Source organism: Dermacentor silvarum, chromosome 1, assembly GCF_013339745.2.
Source record: "Dermacentor silvarum isolate Dsil-2018 chromosome 1, BIME_Dsil_1.4, whole genome shotgun sequence".
Lineage (NCBI taxonomy): Eukaryota > Metazoa > Arthropoda > Arachnida > Ixodida > Ixodidae > Dermacentor > Dermacentor silvarum.
Window position 1 is genome coordinate 105,619,600 of NC_051154.1, and position 12,916 is coordinate 105,632,515.

Sequence of the window (12,916 nt, forward strand, 5' to 3'; positions counted from 1 at the left end):
ATTACATTAGAAACGCAGCTGTTTAGACTGCCAGGTCGGAAGGAGTCGAGTGATATGGGCGTTTTGCAAGGTTTCAGCAAAGGGATCACGTTAGCAACCCTCCAACAGTCGGGACGACGGGCTTCCTCCCACATCCATGTTGAATATATGTAGGAGAGTGGAATTCCCTGTTGGGCCAAGGTTTTTTGAGGTTCAGTATGAGAAGTGGTCTGGGCCAGGCGCTCTTCTTCGACGTGTCTTCGAAAATGTGTATTGCAGTACTTCTAAAGAAAATTAAATGTCCAACTGGGCATGAGGCAAATTGCAAGCATCATCAATATCTTCTTGTACCTACAAGATTGAATGATTTTGAACTGAGGCAGATCAAAACTTGTTATTGCTGCACAGAATGCGTTTGCAATTCCTTGTACGGATGAGCCAAGAGCTGTGGCAAGGCTTTTGAAAGGACTGCATTAGAATACTGGATGGGCCAAGGACATTCACCATCCTCCAGATTTTTGGCATGGGTGTGAACGGGATGATTGACGAACAGAACTTATGCTACTGCTGCTGACCCAACTTTTGCATGTCACGGTTAAATTTTTGGTTTATAGATTGACTTCCTTTGTAATCTTTGAGCCTTCTGGAATGACAGAATCGGTGCTCTGCTTTTCATCTTACTACTCCGAGACGTTTATTGTATGCGTCGACACTGGAATGGCCTTCCAGAACTGCTGTGTACCGCTACCTCGGGAGCAACTTCTGAGTACATACGACGTAAATGTCTCGAAGTCGTCTATATTATAAAAAGAAGTTGCCAATTTGTAAGTTTAGTGGCTCTAATAGCTCTTGCCGGATGCATTTGAGGATGCGCTGTGAGAATTCCGTAGTGGTCACTACCCCCTGTCTCATAATCTGTGCACCAGTTTACACCGCACGTAAGCCGGGGGAGGCTTTAGTTCGATAAAAACAACTGGCGTAATTGTAACCTCTTAAAAATGTTGCATAGCTCTCATGCCGCACTACATGGCCGCATGTCTACGTATAGTCTTTTCCAGAAATGCCTTTAGAATCAGTGTGGCTATTTCCACAAGTAATTTCGTGAGCATTGAAGTCATATAATCAGGACTGTTCGAACCCATTAAAATAAATGCACAAAGGATGACTATGTAATTAGTGATTTTGGGGCTCTTTAACGAGCAACCAAAGCATAATGCGTGGGCATTTTCGCATCTTGCGCCATCGGAACGCGGTCGCCGCGATCGGGATTGAACTCGCGGCGGGTCACGTGCTGGTGGCGTGAAAGGAACTACCAGGTCAGTGCATATACTAAAGAAAGAAAGCTCAAAGCTCAACAGCAAGACTCTATTTCCTCTCTTCGCCTCTTTAGGAAGTATTAGTAACCAGGTCATCAATCTATGAAGTTCAATTCTCATGATCTTATCAGAATTACAAAGTTTTTTTTTTCATTTGTTTGCGTCCTCTTTCTGCTTTTAATACAGCAGGCATGAGTTTTGAGTGCTATCATATCATCAATTCAAGGCTAAGTTTAAGCGCTTAGTTACGAAACCATAAACGTACAAGGAAAAAAAACTGGGCTCGTGCAACTTTGCAGAATCATCACCACCCAAATTCCAACTAAGCAGAGTTCACGCCAAAGAAGCCGCGGTGCCCGGCACTCCCTTGTTGCACCATCGGAATGTTTTATCGGTAAAGAGGTATGGCACTTCATCTCAGCCCTCCTGCACCTGCCTCAACGCCTCCACACGTCATGCCGAGCAGCCTCTGTGGCGACGTCACCACCGGCACTGAAGATGCGCCCGTCGCATGTTCAGCTTGCAATTAAAGCTCTGAAAATAACACTTCTGAACTTGGCTACTTTCACTGATTGATCCAATTCTTATGCATTGTGGGTCTCCTGTATACGTGTGCAAAGGGTTAAACAGAAATGTTGATTCATTTGCTTGCATCAGCAATTCTAAAGTATAGTTCACTGACCCAAGCAGCGCTTGAAGGACTCTAATAGCAGTTTGGAAATTACATACAGAATACCGTCCCCAGAACTTGGAATTTCACTTGCCTGGTCCTCCCAATACACAGCTTATTGTAATGAAGTTCGATACACCTAGTAGCTCGCAAACGGCAAACGTCTCAGTCCCCGGCGAGTTTCAAGACGAACCCCACTTAGCACAAGTTGGATCATTTCTTACAGCACCCCTAAAGCGCTCCCAACTTTGAGATTTCTTCAGTGTATTTATTCGAAGACACACTTTATTCCTACGCTGTTTTCATCTTTTTTACGCCCGATGGTGCTGAAACGACGCGCTGTTCAGGGCTCCGAAGCGCAATTTACAGAACTTCGGTAATTTCCAACAAAGGAGCAAAGTATATAGGTGTATACCACACACGTTTATAACCTTAACATGCTGAATATCCCCCCCCCCCCCCCTAATTTTATTGAGCTAGCTGTAGCAGTCGCCGCCATGCATTTTCGTCGACATTTGGAGTGGGCATTTTCTACAGCATCTAGTCATAATAACAGCTTCGCGGTAAAACAAATTCGACTTTTGTTGTCATGTAACAACACGTCATATTTACGTAACGAGTTTCTTGTCATGTGAAATAAATGTCATTTTAGCGTTTTTATATTCTACGGCACAACTCATAATTCTTGGCAACAGTTTTTATGTGAATATTTCCATAGTTCTATTTGCTGGTTCAGCAATTTGTTCTGATTATATGTATAATACGAAACAGTTGTTGCACATGTGTCGCCACTATTACTACTTAAAGAAATCCTCAAAAGATGAAATCATGAAATCGAAACCTGTGTATACGCAAACTGCGTGTTTGCTCTGTGGAAGAAAATCAAATGTTCCAGTGTTGCACGCACTATTTGTCGGTTATATATACGTATGTCGCTCGTTCGTGTTCAACCTGATCACCGTCTCTCTTCGTAGACAGCGTGGCGCCGTTTTTCCTGTGGACCTATTTTCTCTCATTTCTGTGCGACTCCATGGTCCCCTGTAGTTCGTGCACTCACGCCTACATGCGCCTTTATTCATATTATTGCGATTTATTTATTTCATGTCACAAGAAATACAGCAGCTTGCAGGCGTCAGTTGCTGGCGTCGTAGTTGCAGGCGCAAATATCTCCTTTACTCGTGCACATATAAAATGAATTTACCTAATAAAATGATGCTCCTTATGAAATTTAATCGTGTAATGCCCAAACACAGTTTCACATCAAGGAAAACCGAAACAACTTGTTCACATTATTCCTGGCTATCAAGGGTTCATTTGTAAAACAAGAACACTGAAGTGTTATTTGAGTTGTACATTAATTAGTAAAGTAATTCATTATTAGTAATTGGATTGTTCAACTACCCACAGCTGAAGCTTCACTCCAGCATATAAAAAGATGCAACTACGGACTTTGCGTTAAGCTTCCCGCCCTTAAGAGGACGCTTTAGCTGGTGCATGGACAACTTCGATTTCATTATTCAAATACATGTAAATCGCAAAAATGCTTTGATGAGACAACCGCTGGACCGACCTGTATAAAATAGGTTGCATTTCAGAGAGACAGTTAAATTCTAGTGACTCTAGGAAGCATAATTTTGATTTTAGGCCGAGAATTTTTTTAGAATTCCCATAAATCAGTAAGTTTAGAAAACGAACTTTACAAATCCAGGGGCGCTATAACGTAAAATCATTCCAAACTGTTTTGATTCCATACTCCTGACGTGAAATTTACGTAACCACCGACGCAAGCATCGGGCGGTGACCCGCAGTGTTGTCTGAACAACCCAATCAAACACTCTCCTCGTTAATAGGAGGTCACCTTTGTTCGCTTTCAAAACCGATAACATTGTCTACACTCAGCGGTTTTTCTTATCTAATTGGCTGACAAGAGGCGAGTAGCACGCTCTAGTGGAGAGAGTTTCGATGGGGCTGAGCGAGCACAGTGAGAGATAGATAACCGCATGAAGAGGGTGGTGCCGGCTTCTCCAATTGATCCGTTTCGCCTTACTTAGCTTGCGGTGGCTGGTCGAAAATCGCGGCGGCGTGCAACGGAAGGATAAGAATGCCACTAAAACGGATCCTCAGCAAGGAAGAGTTGGCAGAGCGATGTCGTATGCATGCCGAAAGGGCTCGATAACGTTTTACTGCCACGCAAAAAGGTTTATCATTCGCAAATAAATGCATGCTCACCGGCAGGTGCGAGTAGCGAGGGCCTGAGCGATCGGCGGGCAGCCATCTTCTATTCCTTTCGAAACGGGGCAGTCTCTGGCTATCCAGAAATATTTTCAGTTTTGTTCGGCATATTAATGCATTTTTTTCGCGTACACGTAACTTTGACGTGGTGAATTTTCGCGGTTATGTGAGGTCACGTGGCAGACAGGCGATGTGGGCGTAGAAAGAAAACATTGGACCAATAGCAGAGGGCTAATGGTGAAAAGGCGTCGAATCAGGAATGATTATTTTTCTTTTGTGCGGTTTAATCATGCATAATCAGTGTGTACATGTTATATCAGATGGGGAGCTATCGCGGTTCTCGTGACGTCGCGTGACAGACGGGTGAAGTTGGGAGTGGCCCGAAAATGTTTTGACCAATCGTGGTGGGCTGATTGCAGAATTGGAATAGAAAAGTTTGGAATACCTTTACGTTATAGTGCCCCTGGACACAGACATCACAAATTTTGGACAACTGACATAGGCTACATGAGGCAGAAACAATACCATATATGTGCCACTTCCTTTTCTTTTTGAAACCAACATAAGCAGTGCTAATGCAGCTATCCTCTTTGTTGATGCAGAATGCTTCAAAGATCAATGTGTTTCATTTAAATTGACATAGAATGTGTGGCCAGCTAGATGCCCTGACCTTGCTGTTGCTTCTACTTGTTCACAGTGTTCTCTCATCCTATCTCAGCCAGGTGTGCATTGCACATGTGTGTAATCCTTGTGGCTCACGTTTTACATTGTAGTGTTACATTGACAGGCGAAGTTGGGAGTGGCCCTAAAATGTTTTGACCAATCGTGGAGGCTGATTGCAGCAATTGGAATCAAAACAGCTTGGAATCATTTTACGTTATAGCGCCCCATAACTCTGCACCAAAAACAGATATCGCCGTTCAGTAAACTGCATCTGTTAGAGAATCTCAAGCAAACACATTTGGTATATAAATTTGTAGCTTACCTGAAATTGTTGCAACGTTTACAAAGGTATTGCAAAAGCTCTACTCCCTAATTAGTGGTATAATCTATCAGAGCTGTATATAATGCAACAATATTGTCCACTATAGATTTATTACTAGATGCAGTTTCTAGAATTGTGATATCGTTTTCTATTGCTGAGTAACAGAGTTGTAAACTTAATACTTGAATTGTCTTTTAAAATTTTTATTATTTTTTTTATTTTTGCAATTTTCAACACTTGTAAAAAAATGACGGCCTAAATAAAAAATCCACTCCTTACGGACACTATACATAGATCAACATTTTTTTTTTTAATCCAGCAAGCCTTAACAAATTCAGCGCAATAATTGCCGAGAAAAACAATTTATGCGTCCCGATGTATTTAGATAGGAGCCCCCGAGCTTCCTCTTAAATCAACAGTTCGAGTCGTTAAACTCAGCGTAGCATATATAATACACTTGGCATTACAGAGAGAAAGGGTTAACAAAGGTACACGATGCACTTCTCTAGGTCACGTTCTTTACGTATAACGCCTCCTTCGCTTAGTTCTAAGTGGGCGATGAAATGCGAGACAGGCCATTTCATTAGCCTGCTTATCCACACGGCAAAATTAATGGAAAGAAAGAACGGGGGCTCTAAACGAGTATTCCCCGGCCCCTCCTCTGTAGGTTGTCTTGATTAATGATGATGCATAGAGGATTCGTGTTACATTCGTGTCGCCAACGTTGAAGGAACTTACTTGTACCTCTTCGAAACGACTCTTAAGAAGCTCAGGTGTACGGCAAACCTCGTAAATTATGCCTGTCCGTGTGGAAGAGGACCACTGCTTCTGTGCGCGCAACCGTAACCAAAACTGTGCTGCTATAGCTGTACAGTGAATAATAACTAATACCGAAGTTTTCGCACCCAGTTATTTAGATTCGAACGTTCGCGCTGAGCTCACATCTACGGAAACTGATACGCTACTCCCAACGGAGCGGGTGTCAGCTCTTCAGATTAACCAGACTTGGCGATTGCTATGCTCTTCAAACCCTTTGACGCACCCGCGTATACCTCGGAACTATTCCTCTTTTCTTTTTTCATGCTTATATTTCTTACTCTTCTTAAAATGTCCTTCGCTCTCTAAAAACAGAATGCATATATTTTTTGAGCCAGTATTTTTCGCCGTAGGCGTCTTAACTTATCCTGTGCCGTCTAATAGTCTTATAATTGGCTGATCGCACCGATAAATCTACGTCTGGTTTGTAGCGTCAATTTGATCGCTGTGTGCGTTCTGATGGGCTCAGTCACAATAAATAAGCTCGGTGGGAGCCCTGATCTTCCCTGCAATGGGCATCGCCATTAATTTCGGGACATCCCGCCTGACGACATCCACAGCCGCAGAACTTCTCGCAACGAGCTTTGCTGCATCAGTCAACAACAACGTCGAACTCTGACTGGCCCACATTTGGTGATTTTAAACCAAGTCCGTCGCCTTTACTTTCAGTACAACGGCGCGGGCCATAAAAGCAGTTGGTATTAAAATTAGAGATTATCAACTTGCCTGCAGAGAATGGACATGACGATACTTTTTGTTCGCTTACTGACAAGTTAGGTGTTGTTGGTAAACAATACGCCGATGACGAACCTGCCGAATCTGTCATTCGGCAAGCAGCGTCGGTGTGATAGCCCATTGTGTCTGTTACGTACTTTTAAGGGCGCAGAAGAACGTGACACAGACAATACGCACTTTCGAACTGTCGGAATGCAAGTATTATCACATCCCACACACTACGGTTATGTGCGGAAGAATACATGGTACGAAACAACGAACTAAATCAAGCGCACGCCCGTGATGCCTCACGCGAAAGCAAAATAGCGACAATCGGGACACCCAAATATATCACCTCGCTATACGCGTACACTGCCTAGTGGCCGCATGCCATGTTTCAAGAGCACGTGTACACTTGTGGGGTCAGGAGTGCCAACGAAGCATAGCGAGTGAAAGTGACGCGCTCACCCGCCCGTCGCCCACAGAAAAAGAGGGGGCAGCTTTCACTCTCTTTAAAGAGCTCCCCGCAGAGAGGGACGGACTGGCAACGCCCAATGCTTCAGCCGAGAAACCTGTGACCTAGATTCTACCACGAATTCCCGAGCAGATGATATGGCGCCGATATCGCTATCGAGCCGTCCACAGGCCAAAGGCCGGATAAAACAGTCGACGTTGTAGCTGCCGTAACCGCTCAATAACTTAGCCGCTTTGACCCTCCAGTAACCCGTGGCGGCGTGCCTTGGGGTTACCGGACTTTCTATAATCTTACGGCAGCGGTTTTATAATATGTCAACAGGGGCACAGCGTGGATGACATTTCTCTGACTGGTTGCCACGGAATAAGATGTTTCTGCACCTTCTTTTATATCTCGAGGAGCAGCGCGAGGCGGATAAAGAAGTAATGCAAGAAACACGACTTAGAAGCTCGCCCACAGCGAGCCAACCTGCGCGCCTCAGCGATTAAACAAAGAATAATTTTTTTCTCGTTCTTCGCCGAGCAAAAACTGAGACGAAAAAGGAAACCGGATAGCAAGTCGGCAGGAGAGCAAACAGTATTAATCACGGCAGTGTGCGAGGCCGCCCAGCCGCATCGTCTGTCACGATCAGGCCTGCAGTGCGCGCGCGCGCGCTCGATCCCTTTTTGCCTGGGTGCTTTATTGGCAGAGTATAGCGGATAGAGTCGGCGTATACAGCCGAGCGGGGAGGCAGCGTGCAAGGTCGCCACATCCGGAATGTCACGATGGCCCACACGGCTCGGACGCCCACGGAGACGAGCTGCTGACGAAGCCTGCCGGGTATCCGCCGTGCGTTGTCTGCCGCATTTCTCGCTGCGGTCGGGTGGCCGTTTGCGCGCGCGGTGAAACTGTTTCGCATACACGTCGCGCTCCGCTCTCTGGCCGAATGATTCGCGCGGCTGCTAAGGTGCCCCAGGCACGATCTCGGGCCGCTAATGCGGGTGCCTCCTCCACGCAGAAAATGAACGGCTGAATGCGGCCCCGCCGCCCTCTCATTCATGCAGCACAGTACAAGGCGTGCGTGCTGATGCCCGTGAACTGCGTGCAGTGCGCGTCACGAGCGAGTGCATACTACGCAGGCGGTGGCGGATGACGTCGCTTTCCCTATTATCTGCGGCTGGAAAGGACAAACAAGCAGTACCTGCTTGTTCATTCATCAGGCCCAGCACTGCATCATGCCTCTGGTGCATCGCAGTATTACGTCATGAATTAAAAGTAAAAAAAAAAAGAAAGACACTTTCGCCGCTGTGTATTCATTATAAAAAATGCGGACCTTTCACTGTTTCACTATGGTCAGGCATATACGTGCCTTCCTATTACTATTTCAAATGAACAGCAAAACGAAAAAAGACAGAGCGTGTCAAGTTTACTAAGCTGTGTGGTTTAAATTTGTTCCCCAGCTAAAGGTATCCCACGCGCCCGCCGTAAGGCACCACCAGATAATTATGATGATGATGATTTTTATTGGAATCCCCTTTGAAACGGGGCGGCGAGAAATAGGCAGTCACTTGGTCTGCTTGATCTAATCAGGTTTTACTACATCCATCGCAGTCTAACATTTTGCAGATCTCTCTTTTTCTGTCTTAATTAAAACCTCTATCTCTATATTGCACAGTTGCCTACGCATGTAACAACGCTTTTTATATCTAGATTTTCTCAGCTTTCTTTTTTTTAACCAATACTCTAAACGTCTCTAAACCAGTACTCCAGCGAACCGCGCCATCCATGGCGGAGACTTTGTGGCGTATGAAGTGCATGACAATCCGTAAGCCCAGTGCAGGGTGCATAGCTCTATCAACCTGTTCTGCCGTCAGTGTAGTACTTTGATAGTTCTTAAGCAATTCTCTGAACTTCAACCATTACAAAGAGTGCCGTCCGCACAACTCGCTGCATAGTCACAAAATCATGGCACGCTAATGAGATAATGAAAGTCATGCGGGTTTGCCGCTTAACACGGAGAAAAGTAGACGCATTGGCGAAGGCACGGCTGCAATTTTCTTTTCATTCGTCTTATTATGTCGAGCAAAGTCTTTCAACATTTCAACTCACCGATAACGCTTCAATACGGCCACTTGCTTTTTATGGACATTCCATAGAATTTCCTAGTTTGAAGGAAGGAGGGGGGGGGGGGGGGGGGGGGGGACTTTCAGCATGTGCAGCCGGTGTGCCGCGAACAATCGTCCAATTAACGCCACTAGCAAGACGAGCAGATTCATCTTCCGGTGTGCCTGCCTTTAGCACTCCTTTTTTACATCATGCAGTAACGCACAGCAGGCTCCCTAAAAATGATACAGGCTTATAACAAAATATTCTAGTGAAATTTAGCGCAAATTAATGCCAGTGTTGTACAAGAAAAAGCAGGCTTTATTTTAAAGCCGTGTACAGGAGCTGAAAGAGTACAGTTCTGACCGGCTCCCAACTGTTAAACATTTTGTGCGACCCTCAAAAATCAAAAGTAAACTGCAGATCACGGAAGTACCAAGCCTTATGTTATTGTTTCACGTAGATGAATCTTGCGAAAAGGTCCTCAGCCAACTTCGGGAAGTGCAAATTTCACTGACCGAACTTTCCGAACTTTCCGAAAAGAAATATGAATTTTTTCTGGAACAAAAAAATAACATTTTCATGCAGGACAAAAGGCCCCACTTATAGTTCCTTTAAAAATATTGTCTAACGAAGTCAGTACACTTGTGCAACCTTTTCTCGCACTGTTGGAAGCAACATTGGAGCACCTCAAGCTTAATCCAGCTCTGCGTCCCCTGCGAAGTCGTCTTAACCTCGTGCATAATGGTAAATATCCTTCATTTATAAACCTTTTTCTTTAAAAATAAAGAGAAAAATTACAGCCAGCTCACTTCGTTGAATAGGGTAAGTGGGAAAACGCCGACTCAACCCTGAGAGGCCACGTCATAGCCAAAGCAGTGTGAACTGTGGCTGTGTCGTGATGGAGAAACCAATCAGCCGCATTTCACAATTTCGCGCATTTCCCTCGCACATGCTTTCTCAATCGCCTTAATAGCTCCTACTAAAGTTGCTGATTGACAGGCTGTCCAGGTGATGCAAGTTTCCCCTGCACATATACAAAAACGCTGAAGGAGAAACAAAAAGAAACGATGATCATCGCCTTTACTCAAGCGCACTTGTCGCTTTTTCGATCTTGGCCAAAAAAGATTCTTCCACTGACTTGAAATTTTCTTGGATTCGGGGTAATACACATAACACCAGCTATCGTAACCCGTGATGATTTCGATATGATTTTTTTAGTCTTTAGGTACGACTGATTGAAGGTTGGCCGAAATGAGGATGGACATTAACGCTCGTTCCTTCTCTTGGAACCGCCAAAACCCCTAAAAAACTCGTGTACAGCTCCGCGCCTCCTCCATAAACGTCGTTTGAAGCACTTCAAGTGTTTCAGCGTCTCTTTGTTCACTTTTCTAAGAAGAACATCAAAACCTACCATTCGCTGTCGGTGACCAGCGTACTTCACGAAGAGTGGCGCGACTACAGTTGGTAAAACAGTCACCACAAACGCGTAAGCCATTTTACGGGGACGTCATCTTGGGTACTAACTTGTGAAGTGTGCACCTAAACCCACGCAGCAGGAGAACACATCAATACAATTACAAAAAGCTCCATAACGCCAGTGCAAGTTTTTTTATTTTCTTTCTTTCTTCTCTCTCTCTCTCTCTCTCTCTCTTTGTGTCATGGGAGCACCAGGAGCATACTTGGAGACCACACACGCACGCCTATGCCTCTTTCCTCTTGACGCGCTGCCCGACTCCGGTGGCTAGTGGCAATAATCGATGTTTCGGAAGATAGTTTTGCCCTAAAGTGAGCAAGAAATGCATTGCACATAACGTGAAGACGTGAATGCATTTGGCTGTAATTAGAATTCACCATATATATTCGTATACCAGGTAGAAACTAAAAGTCCGTGACATGCGGTTTCTATATGTCTTCTCTGGTCACCAGTTCGTTCCGGACTATGCCATCTCACGCGTTAAGGCTAGCATCTGCACCCTATAATCCATGTGCTGCTAAGCAACAGGCTGCGGTTTCAATTCCCGTATAGCGTTCGCATCCCGATGAGGACGAAGAAAAAAAAAAACGGTAGTCCATAACTTAGCACCGCTAACTCTCTAATAATGCGATAGCATGCTTAGATTGCGATGTTTTTGGCGTGTTGACAGATGCGCGTGCTTGCGCCACAGGGGACTTTGCAAACTCTCAATTATCGAATTGACTTTTCGCGCACACTACGACACACTCAACACATCTCGAGTTTTCTGTTAGACACCTCCATAGTATGTATCTCCAGATACCTCCAAAGTGGGTATCTCCAGATACCTCCAAAGTCCGCCTATAATGCCATAATGAAATGCGTGACCGGTGCGTTCAGTGCGATCACATACTGATGGTGGGTTGGAACTTCCGTTGGGGGCGAAATGCGAAAACACCCATGTACTTAGGTGCACGTTAAAGAACCCCAGGAGCTCCAAATTTCCGGAGTTCCCCCCTACGGCGTGCCTCATAATCAGATCGTGGTTTTGGTACATAAAACCCCATAATTTACTTTTTTTTAATTTCCCTATTCTAATAACAGCCCCCCACTACTATAACCATTAGGCTGCTATCGCAGGCATGCTTCACTCATGCCAAAGTCGCTCTTTGAAGCGTCTGCCGCATGCCTCACGTGCCAGTTTCTCACACTCTTCACACGGTACAGCTATCGCTTCGATATGCTGTGTTAGACTACACTGCCTTCGTTATGGGACCACATTTTCCGTTAGGCGGATGCCTACAAAGTTGGTGAAGTCCGCCTTAAATGGTATAGCATTAAAAAAAGCTTCTGTTTCTAGGTTTGGATGCACGTTGGAGATTCCCAAGCTGTCAAAATTAATGCGTAGCCCTCCGCTTCGACGACCATCATAGCCCCTGTATTGTTTTAGAACAATAAACCTAATCACTCGATCAATCGCATATGGAATACGAAGCTCCCAAGCCATGACTCTGGGGTGTCGTATCTCAAAATTACCTCCTTACCATGACCGAAACCTCAGTACAAGCACTTTTTTTTTACATTCCAGCTCCACCTGAATATGGACAGAAACGCTGGCGTCGAAGCAAGTTATTAACGCAATGCCATAGCCGCTAAACCCCCGTGGTGGATCAATAGTTGTAATGTTCCATTCGGGCATTTGTTTAAGACTTTAATGCCAAAATTTTTCATATCAATACACGCTAAGATTTGGTTACACACATACCGTGTGTCCCACGTTACTTGAGCCAAACTTTAAAAATATGCTTTAAAATAGTGTTTTTCCAAGCATGAGAGGAGCCCGCGAATACACGCAAAGTGCCTCGAGCGGCCAGTCGTGCGTCAATCTTGCGTGTATTCGCGGGCTTCTTTCATGCTTGGAAAAACACTATTATGTAGCACGTATTGAGCAACAGAAAGCTATATCGGGAGTTTTTCATGTTACTCTACAATTTTCTGAATGACACATTTCATCTAATTATAATATTCGAGAAGTTTATTCATTAATTAAGACTAATTATGTAATTAGGTCGAATGCAAGAAATAATCTCAGTATCTCCAAGCGACGCCAAACAACATTACCTTGGTTTTGTCCAGCTACGTGGCCATACGCATATTTTTAAGGTTTGGCTCAAGTTACCTGGGGCACCCT